This window comes from Nycticebus coucang, chromosome 2, assembly GCF_027406575.1.
Source record: "Nycticebus coucang isolate mNycCou1 chromosome 2, mNycCou1.pri, whole genome shotgun sequence".
Lineage (NCBI taxonomy): Eukaryota > Metazoa > Chordata > Mammalia > Primates > Lorisidae > Nycticebus > Nycticebus coucang.
Genome location: NC_069781.1, coordinates 130747551 through 130763038, shown reverse-complemented (window position 1 = coordinate 130763038; position 15488 = coordinate 130747551). Strand labels below are relative to the sequence as shown.

At 45.0% G+C, this 15488-nt stretch overlaps 1 protein-coding gene across 2 annotated transcripts in view; it reads left to right on the top strand.

Moving 5' to 3' along the window:
- ADAMTS17 (ADAM metallopeptidase with thrombospondin type 1 motif 17) overlaps positions 1-15488 on the top strand; it is a 327885-nt gene that overhangs the window by 15572 nt on the left and 296825 nt on the right. The window lies entirely within an intron of this gene.

Below are 15488 nucleotides of genomic sequence, written 5' to 3'. Positions count from 1 at the left end.
ATAGGTGTTAGTGTCATCATTGAAAAGGTCATCATTTCATTTCTTGAAGGGCTCGGGATCTCTTTCATGCAGTGCCTTGAGTTTAATATCAGGAGGTAGTTGAGACCCTGAAAAATCTCAAGGGCTTGTTTGTTATGAAAACCTAGGTTGGCAGCAGAGCCTGGATGAGAATTCTCTCCTCCCAGTGCCCTGGCCAGGGATCACTCTAATGCAGTGTTCCTCAGTACTGGCCACACTGATGAGGGCTGCTGAGGCACTGGGAAGCAGTCGTTCATACAGTGTCGGCCCCAGGCCAGCAGCCTCAGCGGCATCTGGGAACACATTAGCCATGCCATTCTCAGGCCAGACTTGCTGAATCAGAAACTCTGGGGGTGGGTTCAGTCATCTGTAGCTCCACAGGTCCCACCTAGGGTACACATGCAAGATAAACTATGAGATCCACTGCTCTAAAAAATGCTGTGCACTGGCCTGTCCCCCAATATCTTTATCTTTTAGTCTGGGATATGACTTGGGTGTCAGTGTTTTTAAAGGTGATTTTCATATGCAGTGGGAGGAGAAGACCCAGGGCTCTTGTATCCTGTGCCTGTCCTTGAGCAACCTGCGAATTTGAGCAACAGGTGTTTAACACCATTTCGGGGTACTATGTCTCCAGCAGCCTACCTGCAGATGTCTCCTGAGGAAGCTGGATCACAGGTGGCCTTTTCTCCTGAGAGATCATGGTGCCCCACAACTGACCTTTGCTAGTTGTACTTATTTAAAGACTTGCCTTTGTGTGAAAATGTAGTGTGTCTTGGTTTAGTGCCTATTCCACTGACTTTGGAAATAAATTAATTATGTGAGGAGGATGACCTTGTTATTTATAAAGAAGTCCTACAGCTCAGCTCAGCCACAGTATGTAGGCCTGATGGACGCAGGTTGTCACTCTCTTGGCTGTCCATGCTGCAGTGTAGTATTAGAGGTGACTGCCGTGACTCTGAAACCACAGGTGAGCTTCCCTTGTAGATGGGGAGAGAATGCCGCCAGATGTTTTCTGTTTTTTCCTGCACCCTTACAACATGGGAAAGACAGACCTCAGCGTAAAATTAGTAGTACCTAAAAGATATCCTTTAATGGTAAACAGAGGTACTGGGAAGCCTGATGGTTGGTTGTATATGGGTGTGATGACAGAGTTCTTTTCAATATGACCCCCCCCCCACGCCCACCGACCTTACTTAGGTCAGTCTCAGTGGATTTTTTTTCCTTTATCTACTTTTAAGATAAATGGCTGTTATTGATTTTAATCTTTGTGTATTTTCTGCAGCTGACCTGAACATTGGTTGAGAGACAGAGGGGTTTCTCTAAGGCAGTGGTTCTCAGCCGTGGTTTACGTTGCCATCACCTGGGAGCCTGACAACTTCCTGTGCCCGTGCCCCACGCCCAGAGAGCTGCTTTAATTGGCCTCGGGCACAATCTGGGGGCACCTGGCAGTATAAAAGCTCCTCAGATGGTTCTAATGTTCAGCTGGTGGCTCAAACGACTGCTCTAAGGAGCATGAAACATGAGGACTAGCCCCTGTAGGCCAGCGGGAGCAGGTTTTCCCAGGTGAGCACCTTTCAGCAGGGCCCTGCAGTGAAACCAAGGGGAGGTATGTTCTTGTCTCTTATCAACTGCTAGTCCGCGATCAGAAACCGGGGTGCTTGCGGAGGAGCTAATGGATGTTTGTTGAATGACCGCTTCCATCCTCTTTAGTGGCATGACACCAAGGATTGCTGACAAGATGATAAATGGTGCTTGTGTTTGCATTTTTATCCCTGTGACCAGCTTTGAAGCACTCTTTTGATAGACTGTTTAGCCTTTAATGAATGAAATAAAATTAACAAAACCAGGACCAGGGTGGGGTGGATGCGATGGAGAGTAAGTTAAAACAAGAGCAGCCATGCAAGACCAAGACTGTGTAGGGAGAAATTTCTAAATTTGCTTAAACAGATAATCTCCCTTTCCCTGCTCTCAGATCTCATGTTAATTTGCTTTGTAGCCAGAATCAATATATGTATTTAAGGTGGAGTCAGACTCAGGCTCTGGACTAAGGAGGAGCATAGACACAGAGGAGAGTTACATACAGGTGGCCATAAAGTTCGTGTGCAATTTTTAAAGTTGCACATGAACTTTATGGCCCCCCTGCATTTTCCCTCCTGGTCCTTCTTGCCTTGCATGACATGCTCAGTAAGCTTCATGGCTGGGTTCAGACAACAGGCCTTTTGAGAGTCTTAGCTAATAAGTGGTCACTTAGGCCCTTAGCTAATAAGTGGTTAATTAGGCCCTATCTAGTTTGGATTAGCCTTCAAACATTGGGAGTTTAGAAGTTGGTAAAATTGATTTTCTGGGACATCAGCACATTATGTTCTTGAAGTTTCCTAGAAAGATTAATCATATTAATCCAAGATTCATGGGAATGTATTCTTTCTGGCTGAACATGGCAATGGCCGTGGGTTTTATTGTGCTCTGTTGTTGACCTTGTTTGTGTTACCCTAACCTGGGACATGGACTGGGAGTAGTAGCCTTGCTGTCTTGTGCAGGTGAGGAGGGGTCTAATAATCCCACTTCCTCCAAGGAGCACTTAGTTTACCTGAGAGCACAAGCCAGGTAGGCTGCCTTGTGTCGAGTGTTTTATGTGTAGACAGAGCTGTGGGCTGGAGGGACCGTCACACTAAAACCAGTGGGAATTGCTTCCTTCTCTTGGATACCACTGAGATTGCGTTTCTAATGGCCTCTGGGGCCCCACACAAGAGGGACAGGTTGATCCTATTTCCCGTATAGCTCCTTATTTTTAGGACCTTATAAACTGATTCATAAAATAGTGCTCCAAGTTGGAACTTGGCATGAAAATACTGTGCCTGCAAGCCACCTTCTTCATTTTTTTTTTTGATTCTTTTTTGGTGAGAGCATGAGTTTTTGAAAGTTCTTTTGGGCTATCCTCAACAACAAAATGGTACATTAGGTATTTTGAAATGTTCCTCAATTTTGAAGTGGTTATTATTTTGACCACAGAACTTTTCATTTTTCTCCTGAGCTTATTTTAATTTCTCCATTCTGATTCAATCTTCCCACCAGTGTTGTGAGGGTCTTTATTTTTTTTTTTTTTTTTTGAGACAGAGGCTTATTATGTCGCCCTCGGTAGAGTGCCATGGTGTCACAGCTCATAGCAACCTCAAACTCTTGGGCTCAAGCATTAGCATTTTCAAGATAGGAATCCCACAGTTTTGAGTAGTGGTGAGCTCACTGGAACTTGAGTATGCCATCCAACAGTGGTCTCTGTAAAGCACTGATGTCTACTTTGTAGGTTAAGTTCTGTTATGATTGTTTTAAAAAATCATTGCAGCTCTATTCTGGTATTATCTAGTTCACTCATGGCCTTATCAAGGTTTTCAGTGAGTATTTGGAGAAGACTGCAACTCTTCAGAATTTGTGCTGCTAATTTATGCAAGAATTTGCATGCATAATAATGTGTGTACATACTCTGTAATATGTATTTGGTCAGTACTTGTGCTTTGTATCAGTAAGATTTGTTTGGTTGGAAATGACAGATCAAACTGGGTTAAAGGCTAAAGACATCACTGACATGAGCTCATGGAACTGACAAGTAAAGCAGTAGGGTGGACTTCAGGGAAGCCTTGCCCCAGTTTGGCTTCTCTGCAGTTCTTTCTCTGTGACAGCTTTGCCCTCAGTTGGCTCTTCTCCGAGTGACAAAGAGGCAGCTAGGTTGAGGAGGTAAACCCCTTTGTTTCATCAGGATTTGAGGTAGGTTGGCTTGGATTGAGTTCATCACTAGTTTGAAATGTTAACTCTCCCTCCTGAAGAGAGTAAGTCCCAGCCACCATGTGGCTGTGGAGGTATCACTCTGCTCTCTTTCCCTGTGCTGACTTCCTGTAGGAAGGATTTGTGTTGCTCATTTACTCATGCTGGGTAAAAGTCTGGAGGAGTACATTTAGGACACCTCTAATCCTGGTCTAATTCAGGTCGAGTTATTAGTTTTGCTTTTACTGTGTTGATATTTCACTCTTACACTTAGGGATAATTTAGCCAAGTACAAAACCCAACTCACAGGGCTAACAATTTGCTTCCTTCTTATTTCCACCATGAGGAGTAATAGATATGGTTACTGCTGCATTTCACCTGGTCCTTGGGGACAGAAGAGGCAGCTGGCCTTTGTGCACTTGGGTGAAGGTGGTCTCCATCTCTCTGAAATTTGTATCCTCTAAACTTCTTTGAAAGCTCAGCTCTCCAGTTGATTAAAAAAAAAAAAAAAGGATTTTGTAGTTTATCTGCTCTTTGTTGTTAAAGTGATAACTGTGGTCTTATGTATGCTTCTACATCGTAACTGGAAGCAGAACCTAAAAGAGAGCTTAGTGCTTTGAGTTTCTCCAAGTTAATATTCTAAGTATTTATTTGCATATAAATATATTCACTCAAAAAGGAGACATTACTTTTTTCTTTTTGAGACAGAGTCTCTCACTCTGTGGCCCTGGGTAGAGTGCTGTGGCTTCATCATAGCTCACAGCAACCTCAAACTCCTGGGCTCAACCCATCATCTTGCCTCAACCTCCCAAGTAGCGGGGACTACAGGCACCCACCATGACACCCAGCTAGTTTTTCTATGTTTAGTCTCCCTCCTGCTTAGGCTGGTCTTGAACTCCTGAGCTCAAGCAGTCCGTCTCCCAGGGCTTCCCAGACTGCTAGGATTACAGGTATGAGCTACTGCACCTGGCCCTCTATTTTATTAATTATTCTCAAAGAAAGAGAAGAGCCATGCTAGAGGCCCCATCCTGTCTCACTTTGGTGTGGCCCCAGAAGAGTCCCTTTGCATCATCTCTGTGCCTGTAGGGCTACAGTCACACAGCACCGCAGACCGGTGGCTTAAACAGCAAAAGTTTCTTTTCTCCAAGTTCTGGAGTCTGAAAGTGTGAGATGAAGGTGTTGACAACATCGGTTGTCCTGAAGTCCCCTTAGCTCACAGGTGGCTTCCTTTTTCTACTGGTTTGACCACCTTGCCCTTATTCTCCCTTCCACTGGTGTAGAAGTTCCATAATCTATTAAAGTTTTGTTATTAAGAAATCTATCTATATATAAAGGAAGTCTAAAAGTGTCAATTTTCTTTTGTTTATAATGTAAGATTTTCTTCAAATCCTTTAACATGTTACTTTTGTCTATTTAATTATTTATTTAATAATTTGTTTTTATTCCCTCAATTCATTTTAATCATGTTTTACAGTTAGATTGTTTAGATTTACTGATATATTTGCCAACTTATTTGCTCAGCTTTATTTCTTGCAACCCACTTCTTCTACAGGTTTGATGTCCTTCCTGAAGAACATTTTTCAGTGAGGGCTTGTGAGTAGTTACACCCACACTCTTAGTGATGGTTTAGCCAAATACAAAATTCTAGGCTGTGTCTTATCTTCTCTCAGCACTTTAAGGATATTATTCTTCTGTGTTCCAACTTGGATTTTTACTTCACAGGTCTTCTGTCCATCTGATATTAGGGCCTGTGAAAATAATCTGTCTTTTTTCTCAGCAGGTTTTTAAAATGTTAATGCATTTGTGTTCACAGCGTATCTCTGGCCTACTTCCCATATTTGTCCTACTTGGGCTGGTTGTGATTCTTCTCAGCCCCTTTCCCTTGCAGCCTGCCTCTGCCCTGGTTTCTACTGATTCTTCTTCTGGAACTCTCCCAGTTGACAAATGTGGACCTGACTGTTCTCTCATGTTTGGTCATTTCCTTTTTATGTTTTTGGTATCTGTCTCTGTATTCTATGCTCCAGAGCATTTCTTCTTATTGTTTTCCCAGTTTTCTTTAATCTACGTACTGAGTTTTTAATTTTAGTGATTATATTTTGTACTTCTGGAAGTTGTATTTGATTCTTTTTCAGTGCTGGCCTTCTTACAGCATCCTGTTTCACTATGGTTTTCACTCTATCCTGTTGTATCTGGGAGCCCTCTATGCCCTGGGTTGTGGAGAAATCTCTACTGAGTAATTTCACATGCTCATCTGTCAGATGCCCAGGACTTTTTCATAAATCCAAGGACAATTTCTATGTCAATGCTTTCCCTTAGGGCAGTGGTTCTCAACCTGCCTAATGCTCCAGCCCTTTAATATAGTTCCTATGGGTCACGAGCCACAGGTTGAGAACTGCTGCCTTAGGGGACTGTAGCATGGATCCATGCACATCAGTGTGTATAGCACAGGCTTGGGGATTTGCAACAGACACTCTGCCCTCATCTCTTTGGGCTTCCAAACTCTGAACAGAGGCAGACTTCCCTGTACCCTTCTATGCCTTAAGTGGAGTTGCCCAGCCACCCTGAGGTCCTGGTCTGATTTCCCATCTCCAGGTGGGAGGATAACATTGGCCCTTTACTTTGTAGGCTGGTATTTGAGTCTAATAGCTACCGGATTGTCAAGACCTAACACTGTTCCAGGCATAAAATTTCTCTACATTTCTGGCACTTGGAAATTTCCCTTTCTTTACTTTGCATTTGGGTAAGGTATTATCTAGTCTGTTTGGGCTTTTATTGCAAAATAATGTAGATTACTTAGCCTGTAAACAACATAAATTTATTTCTTACAGTTTTGGAGGCTGGGAAATTCAAGATCAAGGTGCCGGCAGCCTCAGTGTCTGGGGAGAGCCCATTCTCTGCTTCATAGGTGGCGCCTTCTTGCTTTGCGCTCACATGGAGGAAGGGGCCTCTCTTGGGTCTCCTCTTTAAGGAAGCTCTTTTCCTTATCACCTCATGACCTCCCAAAGGCCCTTGCATGTAACTCCTACTGGGGATTAAGTTTCCATATTTGAGTTTGGGGGAGAAATAAGAACATAAACATTCACATCATAGTAAGTATTCCATTTTGAGTAGAGGGTCTTTTGTGTCACATTTCTAGGCCTTTGTAGTTGCTGGACTATATTTTGTGAATTATTCATGAATAGTTTCCTCAGAATTACTATTTCACTCCTCTGACTCAGGTGTGTAAGATATGTCATATAGTCTCATCATCTGCAAGTCAAGTCACAACCCTGTGACCTTCACCTCAGTCATTAGTGGAGGCTGTCTCTACCACATTGTGTAGAGTCTCAGGGGTTTAGAAGGGCAGGACTTTAAGGCGGGTCCTTAGTCCTTTTGGCTTTCTGGTCACTACTGAAAAGCACATGTCCCAAGTCCGCAGGTGGCTGTCCACTGCTGTCAGCTGCTCCGGCCCTCTGCTGCCTTCTCCATGGCTCCTGGAGAATGACTCTTCCCCAGAGTTATTCTTTCTAGAGCTCAGCTTTCGGAAACTACATCCAGGAGTGGCTGGGTTGTGCCCAGGCACCTTCTTTGGGCCCTGCAAAGAGCCCAGGACAAAGGAACACAAAAGTCACCTCCTCACAATGGCACCAGAAGAAAAACCGGAATTAACACCTCAGGAAATCAACAGACCCAAGTGTAGCGGGGCCTTGGAAAGAATCCTTGAATGTGGCCTTTTGACTTAATTCAATTTTTTTTTTTTTTTAGAGACAGAGCCTCACTTTGTTGCCCTTGGTAGAGTGCTGTGGCATCACAGCTCACAGCAACCTCCAGTTCTTGGGTTTAGGAGATTCTCTCGCCTCAGCCTCCCAAGTACCTGGGAGTATAGGTGCCCATCACAACGCCCGGCTATTTATTTTGTTGCAGTTTTGCTGGGGCTGGGTTCAAACCCGCCACCCTCGGTATATGGGGTCGGTGCCCTACCCACTGAGCCACAGGCACCGCCTGACTTAATTCAAATTTTATAGAACAAATTCTTTCATCAAAAGGGGTGCAGCAGAGAAAGATGAAGCTTATCTTGACTACTTTGGTGCTTAAAAAAGAACAATCTTGAGATCAGAAAGCTGCAGGTTTTCTACCCCAGCCAGTGGCCATGATGAACTTCTGAAAATGCTTCCTGGGCTCCCCTGGGTTCCGATGTGTGCCCTCTGGTTTGTCTGGTGGGGCCTGGAGCTGATGACCTACCCTGGAGGCCCAACGGTTAGCCCTACCCGCGGAGGCCAGGACCCACTTCAGTTGCCACCCAATGCCCCTGAGCAACACTGCTGAGAGCACCAGGACCAGTGTTTCTCAGACTTCAGTGTCTTCCAGAAAAGCCCATGGGCCACCATTTACCTTGCGAGTATTTGGTAGGTAAATGGTGGCCCATGGGCTTTTCTTTTCTTCATTTACTGCTGTGCCCAAGCTTAATTCCCACAAGCTTTAAGGAGAATTTCTGATCCTTCTCTTTGGTTTATGTGAACCATGTCTTGATCCAGGTCTCTTGATCTCATCTTTATGATTTTTTTTTTTTTCAGACAAATGACTGAGGACTTTTTAATTTTCTTTTGAGGTGTTTGGGTGGAGATGCTTACTAATTACTCTGTGGGAGGAATAAAATTAAATCCCAATAGTGTCACTTAATAAAATCTCAGTTATTGCTATTCCCTGAGGCTGTAGGACTGTGGATTTGGAACCTGTGTGAGGCTATAAAATGGGCACTGCGCATCTGTATGGCCTAGGGGAGTGGGCACGACCCTGAGAGGGCTCAGCGGCTGTGAGCAGTCTCTGCCTCTGTCCCCCATCCCATGTACAGGTGCTGCACAACAAGCCGGCGAGTTTCTTTTATTCCTATCGGTAAAAGAGGATATACTTAAAAAATTTTTTTTACTGTTTTGAAACAGGCTCAGTGCCCATAGGTCAGTGGTTATGGGGCACCAGCCACATGCACCGGGGCTGGTGGGTTTGCGCCTGGCCCAGGGCCAGCTAAACAACAATGACAACAACAACAAAAAATAGCCGGGTGTTGTGGTGGGCACCTGTAGTCCCAGTTGCTTGGGAGGCTGAGGCTAGAGAATCACTAAAAGCTCAAGAGTTTGAGGTTGCTGTGAGCTGTGATGCCACAGCACGCTACTGAGGGTGACATACTGAGACAGTCTCATTCTGTTGCCCCAGGCTGGAGTACCCTGGGATCAGTGTAGCTCACTGCAACCTCAAACTCCTAGGTTCAAGTGATCCTCCTGCCTCAACCTACCAAATAGCTGGAACTACAGGCAGATGCCTGGCTAATTTTTCTATTTTTGGTAGAGAAGGGGCCAGGCTGGTCTCAAACTCCTGAGTTCAAAGGATCCTCCCATAGTACTAGGATTATAGGCATGACCCATTGTGCCTGGTGAAAGAAATACTTTTCTTTATGTTTTTACTTTGGCAGGTTGCTGGGAGTTAAATGAGCTCGTGAACATGTGATTGCATTATGTAGGAAGTATTAGAGCATAAAGTGTCACCTTTCCATGGACAAGGTCCCCAGAATGGGTTTTCTAAAAGCCAAGCTTGAGATGAACACTTGGGTGCCAGTGGTCAGTGTCAGGGAGGGAAGGGGCCCAGGAAGCAGGAGAGAGAGACACCGCAGAGGAAAATCCAGTGGAAGGGGAGTGTGTGTCAAGGTTGTCACCAGAGGCAACAGGGGCTTGATTCCCAAGGGGATCCTGGGGTGTGTGTGGAAGGTGTCCAGGAGGTTCCCACTGAAGCTGGGAGCTGGAGTCTTACCTTGAGTTTCTAAAGCGCTCTCATGTAGCCACATGGGTAGGCTTCTGCCTGGGAGAGCTCATGAAACAGGAAAGGCTAGGGCACATGCCTCTCAGCACGTGCTGCCACCAAGCAGTGGCGTGGAAGTTGGGGTGATATGAGCACCCCAAGGAAGGCATCTCATGGAGGCAGCCAATGGGAGCTTCCATCAGTGCAGTGCTAGGGGCCTCTAAAGCATCTAAAAATGTGAATGACTTGAGAAAGCTTGCTACCTTCTAAAAAACGATGTATTCAGTTAAAAAAAAAAAAAAAAAACTTCCCTGCACAATCTCTTGATCTGCTTATATTCCTCTCTTGCTTATTTTATCCTTCCTTCCTTTTTGAAAATGCCACTCAAGATCTCCAAAGAGTGTCCACAGCACTGCACACAGGGCCTCCTGGAGGCTTGGCAAGGGCCACCTGCAAGGGACCCCCCCACCCCCGCTTTGCCTTAGGGGACCCATCGTGCCCCTGTGCTTCTTTCCTGAAGGCCCAGCTTTCTGGGTTTATCCTGGGATAATCAGAAGTGGGTAAGGCAGGCCTGGGAGTGGTTTTGAATGAATCTTTATGTAAATATACGCTTTTAAGCTTTCAGCAACTGGGTGTGTGTCCTGTAAATTGGTGTGTATGTATTTTATTATTAGGCTTCGTACCTGTATATAAGCTTGTACCATGCCCTCTTATCCAGAGCAGCAACTCATTCATTGGAGCAGTGTTTCTTTGCTGCCGACTATGTGTGGAGCCTTGTCTTAGGCACTGGGGATCCTACAGTGCACAAGAAAGACAAATGCTCCTGCCCTCACAAAGCCAGTCACCGAGGCTCCATCTCAGACACTTGGATGGAAGCTGATCAGCCGTATTGTTCTTCTCTCAAACACTTCTCCCTTAGTGTTTGAAAGAAGGAGGTCCCTAACCCCCATCACCTCTTCCTGTGCCACCCCAGGTGCAGTTCCAGATGAAAGCATGTTCCCTGGGAAGGGTACAGGGGGAGAACCAAGCCACCAGGCTGGCAGCTGAGACTGCATGTGGGCTCCATGCCCTGAAGTCAATACCTGGTGCAGGCGTGGAAGTCTTACTTGCAACACTGCCTGTCCACCTTTTGGCTTCTAGTCCCTCGTTGCTCAAATCCTTTCACAGTTCTCCACTTTTCTTTTACCTCTGAGACCACAAGGGCTCTCTGAAGTCTTCCACCTGGAACTCGCCCCTGGGTCATGCCGTTGCAGCAGAGCTGGTGGCACCTTCTCTGTTGCTGTCATTGCTCACAGGAATTTGGTAGTAGGGCCGGCTTACTCCTTGTGCTTCTCTTCCTGCCCTGCCTCCTTGGCAATGGTCTCCTCCCAAGGTCTCTGCTACTCTTGTCCTTGCTGCCTTGGGATCCTTGCTGGGAACCGTCCCCCTGTGGGCATCTCCCCATCTCTGCTGAGCTCCAGCTTCACATCTCAGTGGCTGGCCATGGGCGCTGTCTTTCTGATAACTTGGTGTTTCTGAAGACTCGTCTGACAGTGCCTGTCCCCACCAGCCTAATACCCAGATTTTTCCAGTCACCCACACTCAACAACAACTATTTGGTTTCTTGTCCCCTTTGCTTGTGGTTTGCTTCCTCCAGACTTTTGGTTTGCTTTTTATTTCGCTTTGGCACACCCATTACCCAAATTCACCAATTGACATTTTTCTCTATTTGCTTGGTAAGTTGGGTTTTGATTTCTCCCCCACCTTGCCCCACTTGCAGGCTATACCCCGCTTTTTTCTGAACCACTTGAGACTGATTTTCTGATATTATGTCCTTTTATCTGTACATACTTTGGTTAATATTTTCTAACAACTCTTACTAAGCATGGGCTAGACGTGGGATCTGTAACCCTGATGCACTGTGGTTATCTAATGCAGCATTCGCATGGTCCCAGTGATGTCTTCTGTAGCTTTCTTTTCTTGGTCCAGAATCCAGTCTGAAATCGTGCATGGCATTTATTTGTCATGTCCCCTTTCTCTCCTCAGTCTGGGTCAGCAGTTCCTTAGAATTTGTCTCTCCTGATCTTCACATTTCTTCACAATTATTGGTACAGACTAGTCATTTTGTAGAATGTCTCTAAATTTGGTTTTGTTGGATGTTTCTTCATGATTAGATTTAAATTATGTGTTTCCAGCAGGAATAACACAAGGTGATATTGTGGTCTACTCAGTGCCTCTTATCAGGAGGTGCCTGCTGGCCGTTTGTCCCCTTACTGGGGATGTCAACTCTTACTGTTTTGTTAAACTTGTGTTTCAAGGTTAATCTTTAAAATTACTATCTCTGTGTAATTAGCAAGTAATTTGTCGGGTGTTTGGAGATTATGTAACTATCTTATTGGTCATCAGGCTTTCACTCACTGGTTTTAGCATGTCTTGGTTTTCTGTAGACTCAGTTATTACTGGGATGGTTTCAAAATGCTGTTTTTCTAACTGCCTCCATTCCCGCCACAGCTTTAGTTTGGTGTTCTACAAGGAGAGCCTACCCTTCTCCTCTATTATTTATAAATATTATTATAAATATTTATATCTATTATTTATAAATATTATTATAAATATTTATATCTGTGCAGACTTATAGATTCTTATTTTACTCCAGGGGTATTCATTTATGTATCTGTTTATTTCAGTGCTCAAACTATTTCATATTTGGCCAGTATGGGTGTATTTTTTTTAAAAATTGGATATGGGTATTGAATTTTCCAAAGGCTTTTGCAACATGGTGGAGACATGTATTTTTTCCTTCTTAGATAAATTAATATGGTGATTATGCCAATAAATTCCTGATATGATTCCAACCTTAAATTTCTGGAATAGGTCGTACTTGGTTGTGGTGTATTCTTTCTTTAAAGTGATGTTGCCATTTGGTAATGTTTTAGACCTTGGGGGTCCACATTTGTATGTGATATTGCTCCGTCATTCGTGTGTACGTGTGTGTGCATGCGTGCTGTCTTTCTCAGTTTAGGTATTAACGTTATACTAGCTCCAGGCCAGGCGAGGTGGCTCAGGCCTGTGATCCTAGCACCTGGGGAGGCTGAGGCAGGTGGATTGCTTGAGCTCAGGAGTTTCAGACCAGCCTGAGCAAAAGTGAGACCCCACCTCTATTAAAAATAGAAAAACTAACTGGGCGTAGTGGTATGTGCCTATAGTTCCAGCTACTCGGGAGGCTGAGGCAGGAGGATCGCTTTAGCTGTGAACTGTTGTGATGCCACAGCACTCTACCCAGGGCCGTAGACTGAGACTTTGTCTCAAAAAAAAAAAATTATTCTAGCTTTGTTTAAAAAAAAGTATGGTGGCTTTCTTTTACTTCTGGTGATCTGGAATAATCTATGAAACTTTGAGGCTGTTTGGTCTGTAAAGGTGCAGTAGAATCCCCTGTGGAGCCCTCTCAGCTTAGTGCTTTTTTGTGACTCTGTTTCCTTGATAACTTTATTTCTTCTATAAAAATTGGCCCAGTTAACCTTTATATTGCTTATGGGACCCATTTTGGTAAATTGTATTTTTCTAGAAAATTTCATCTAGATTTTTTGACTTAAGTGCCTTTTACATCATACATTATTACTTAATGTGGTTCAGACTAGGTCACAGGGCTTTGTATGTTAGAGGCATACTCTGGCTTATGGAACTATATGGAATGACCTTTTTGTGTCTGTCTTGGTTTTGGAGACCCAACTCAGCTGTCACCTTCTGTAGGAAGTCCGCCTGGATTGCCTTGCTTAGTTTTCTGGAATCCCAAGTGCTTTGTCTGTATCTTGAGCATCACATTCTTCTCTACCTGCTGTTTGTTGTCTTAGCTGTGTCCAAGACACTCCAGCTGGAAGGCACAACACAGGCATTACTTTCCTCAAATGTGTTATCTACAGTTTGGAAGGTTAGAAGCTTGAAATCAGTTTCACTGGGCTAAAATCAGAGTCAACAAGCTTTCGTGTCTCCTGGAGGCTCCAGGGGAGGATACATTCCCATGGCTTCTCTGGCTCCCAGGGGCCACCTGTATTCTCTGGCTTGTGGCCCCTTCCTCCATCCCCAAAGGCAGCAATGGCTGTTAGACTCTTCTCACACAGCATCACTCTGATAGTTTTCTTCTGTAATCAAATTTCTCTCTGCCTCCTTCTTGTAAGGACCCATCACACCTACCCAGATAATCCAGGATAACCTGCACATCTCAAAATCCTTAATCACATCTGCAAAGCCCGTTTTACTATGGCAGTCAACATTTTCATAGGCTCTGGGGATTAGGATGTGGACATCTTTGGGGGAGGATAACTACCACAATACACAGATAAATTGCCTTGTTTCTTTCACAAATCTAAGTAGTGGTAATATTCGGTAATTATTTTCCTTTTTCACTTATCTGTTGGGCATGTTCTTTGTGAGAACCCAGAAACGTTACAATAGGACAAGCACATTGGACCTCTTCTTGAATATTCCCCTTTACTTAAGAAAGAAAAGCTAAAACTCAGATATTGAAACAAAAAAGCAAGGGGTGTCATGCTAGTTTTTTTGTGCGTGTGTGTCTGAATCCCTTTTCCCACATGTAGCTCCACCAAACAGGACTTGGATGCAAAGTGGTACCATCGCTTCCCTCTTCTCCCCTGGACACTTATGCAACACATGCCTGCCCACTGTAGCAACTCGAAAGCCTCCAGCTTAAATAGGAAAATCTGCCTTGAGCTGTAGACGCATCAAGAATGCATAGTTTATTATTTAAAGTGCACGCTGGCTGGGGCTGTCCAGGTGGCTCAGGGAAGCTCCTGGCAGCTGGGTTGGCCCTGAGGCTAGAGGAGGGATGGTGGCCCCCAGAAGGCTGTGGGCCAGACGGCTGAGTGAGCACATGGCCCACAGTGCTGGCTTGGTGTTCCAGGGGGCGGTGGGGGTGGAGTGCAAGGCCCCTGCCAATTCCTGCAGAAGTGTCTGATTTTTGAATCAGCAGCGTTCATGTTCTCTCCAAGGGAGAGAGCCGGGGAGAATGTGTGACTGAGCAAAGGAGTGCATGCCCCGTCTTCCCTCCCGGCAGGAGGCCTCAGGTCAGGGAGTCCGCTGAGTCAAGGGAGGGAGAACAGACCCTCTTTGGGGCTTGGTAAGAATTGATTTTAGTGTTGCACTTTCCATCCCTCCCCCTTGCAGAAAGTTTAGCCTTCTCAAGATACTGATTTCTCATGGAAAAGCCCAGCTAACAGGCACATCGGAACAGCTGCTGCCTGGTTTTGTTGGGCGGCTTCCAGCTGCAAATGCCCCGGGGTTCATTTTGCACAGACCTCTTTCCAAGCAATGGGCAATTTCTTGTGTGCGACCAGACAGGGAATTTGCTAGCAAGAGCCGGTGATGTGGGGTTGCACAAACTGCCTTCAGGCTGGAGGAGCCTGTACCTTTCCCAACCCATTAGCAAGTCATAGATCAAACTCCCTGTTACTGTGTTTGCACAGAGTTGGACAGTGAAGCTTAGGGGTAAATCCCAATAAAGCCGGGAATGTTCCTGCCCAGTGAAGCAGCAAATGTCAGCATCATTGGTGGTCAGCTTTCGTGGTGGCATGCATGGAACCTTGGGCCAGCTGTGAAGGGACATCGGTCTCGTTCACACCCGCCGTGGGGACACCTTCTGCTCTGGTTTCCATGCCACACTGCATGCTCAGGGATGCTTGGGTATTGGGGAACAGAAGAGGGGCATTTCTTCTCTCCAAGGAGACAGCCATTATTGTTATTTTATTTTATTTTTATTAAATCATAGCTGTGTACATTAATGCGATCATGGGGCACCATACACTGGTTTTATAAATGGTTTGACACATTTTCATCACACTGGTGATCATAGCCTTCCTGGCATTTTCTTAGTTATTGTGTTAAGACATTTATATTCTACATTTACTAAGTTTCACATGTACCCTTGTAAGATGCACCGCAGGTATAATCCC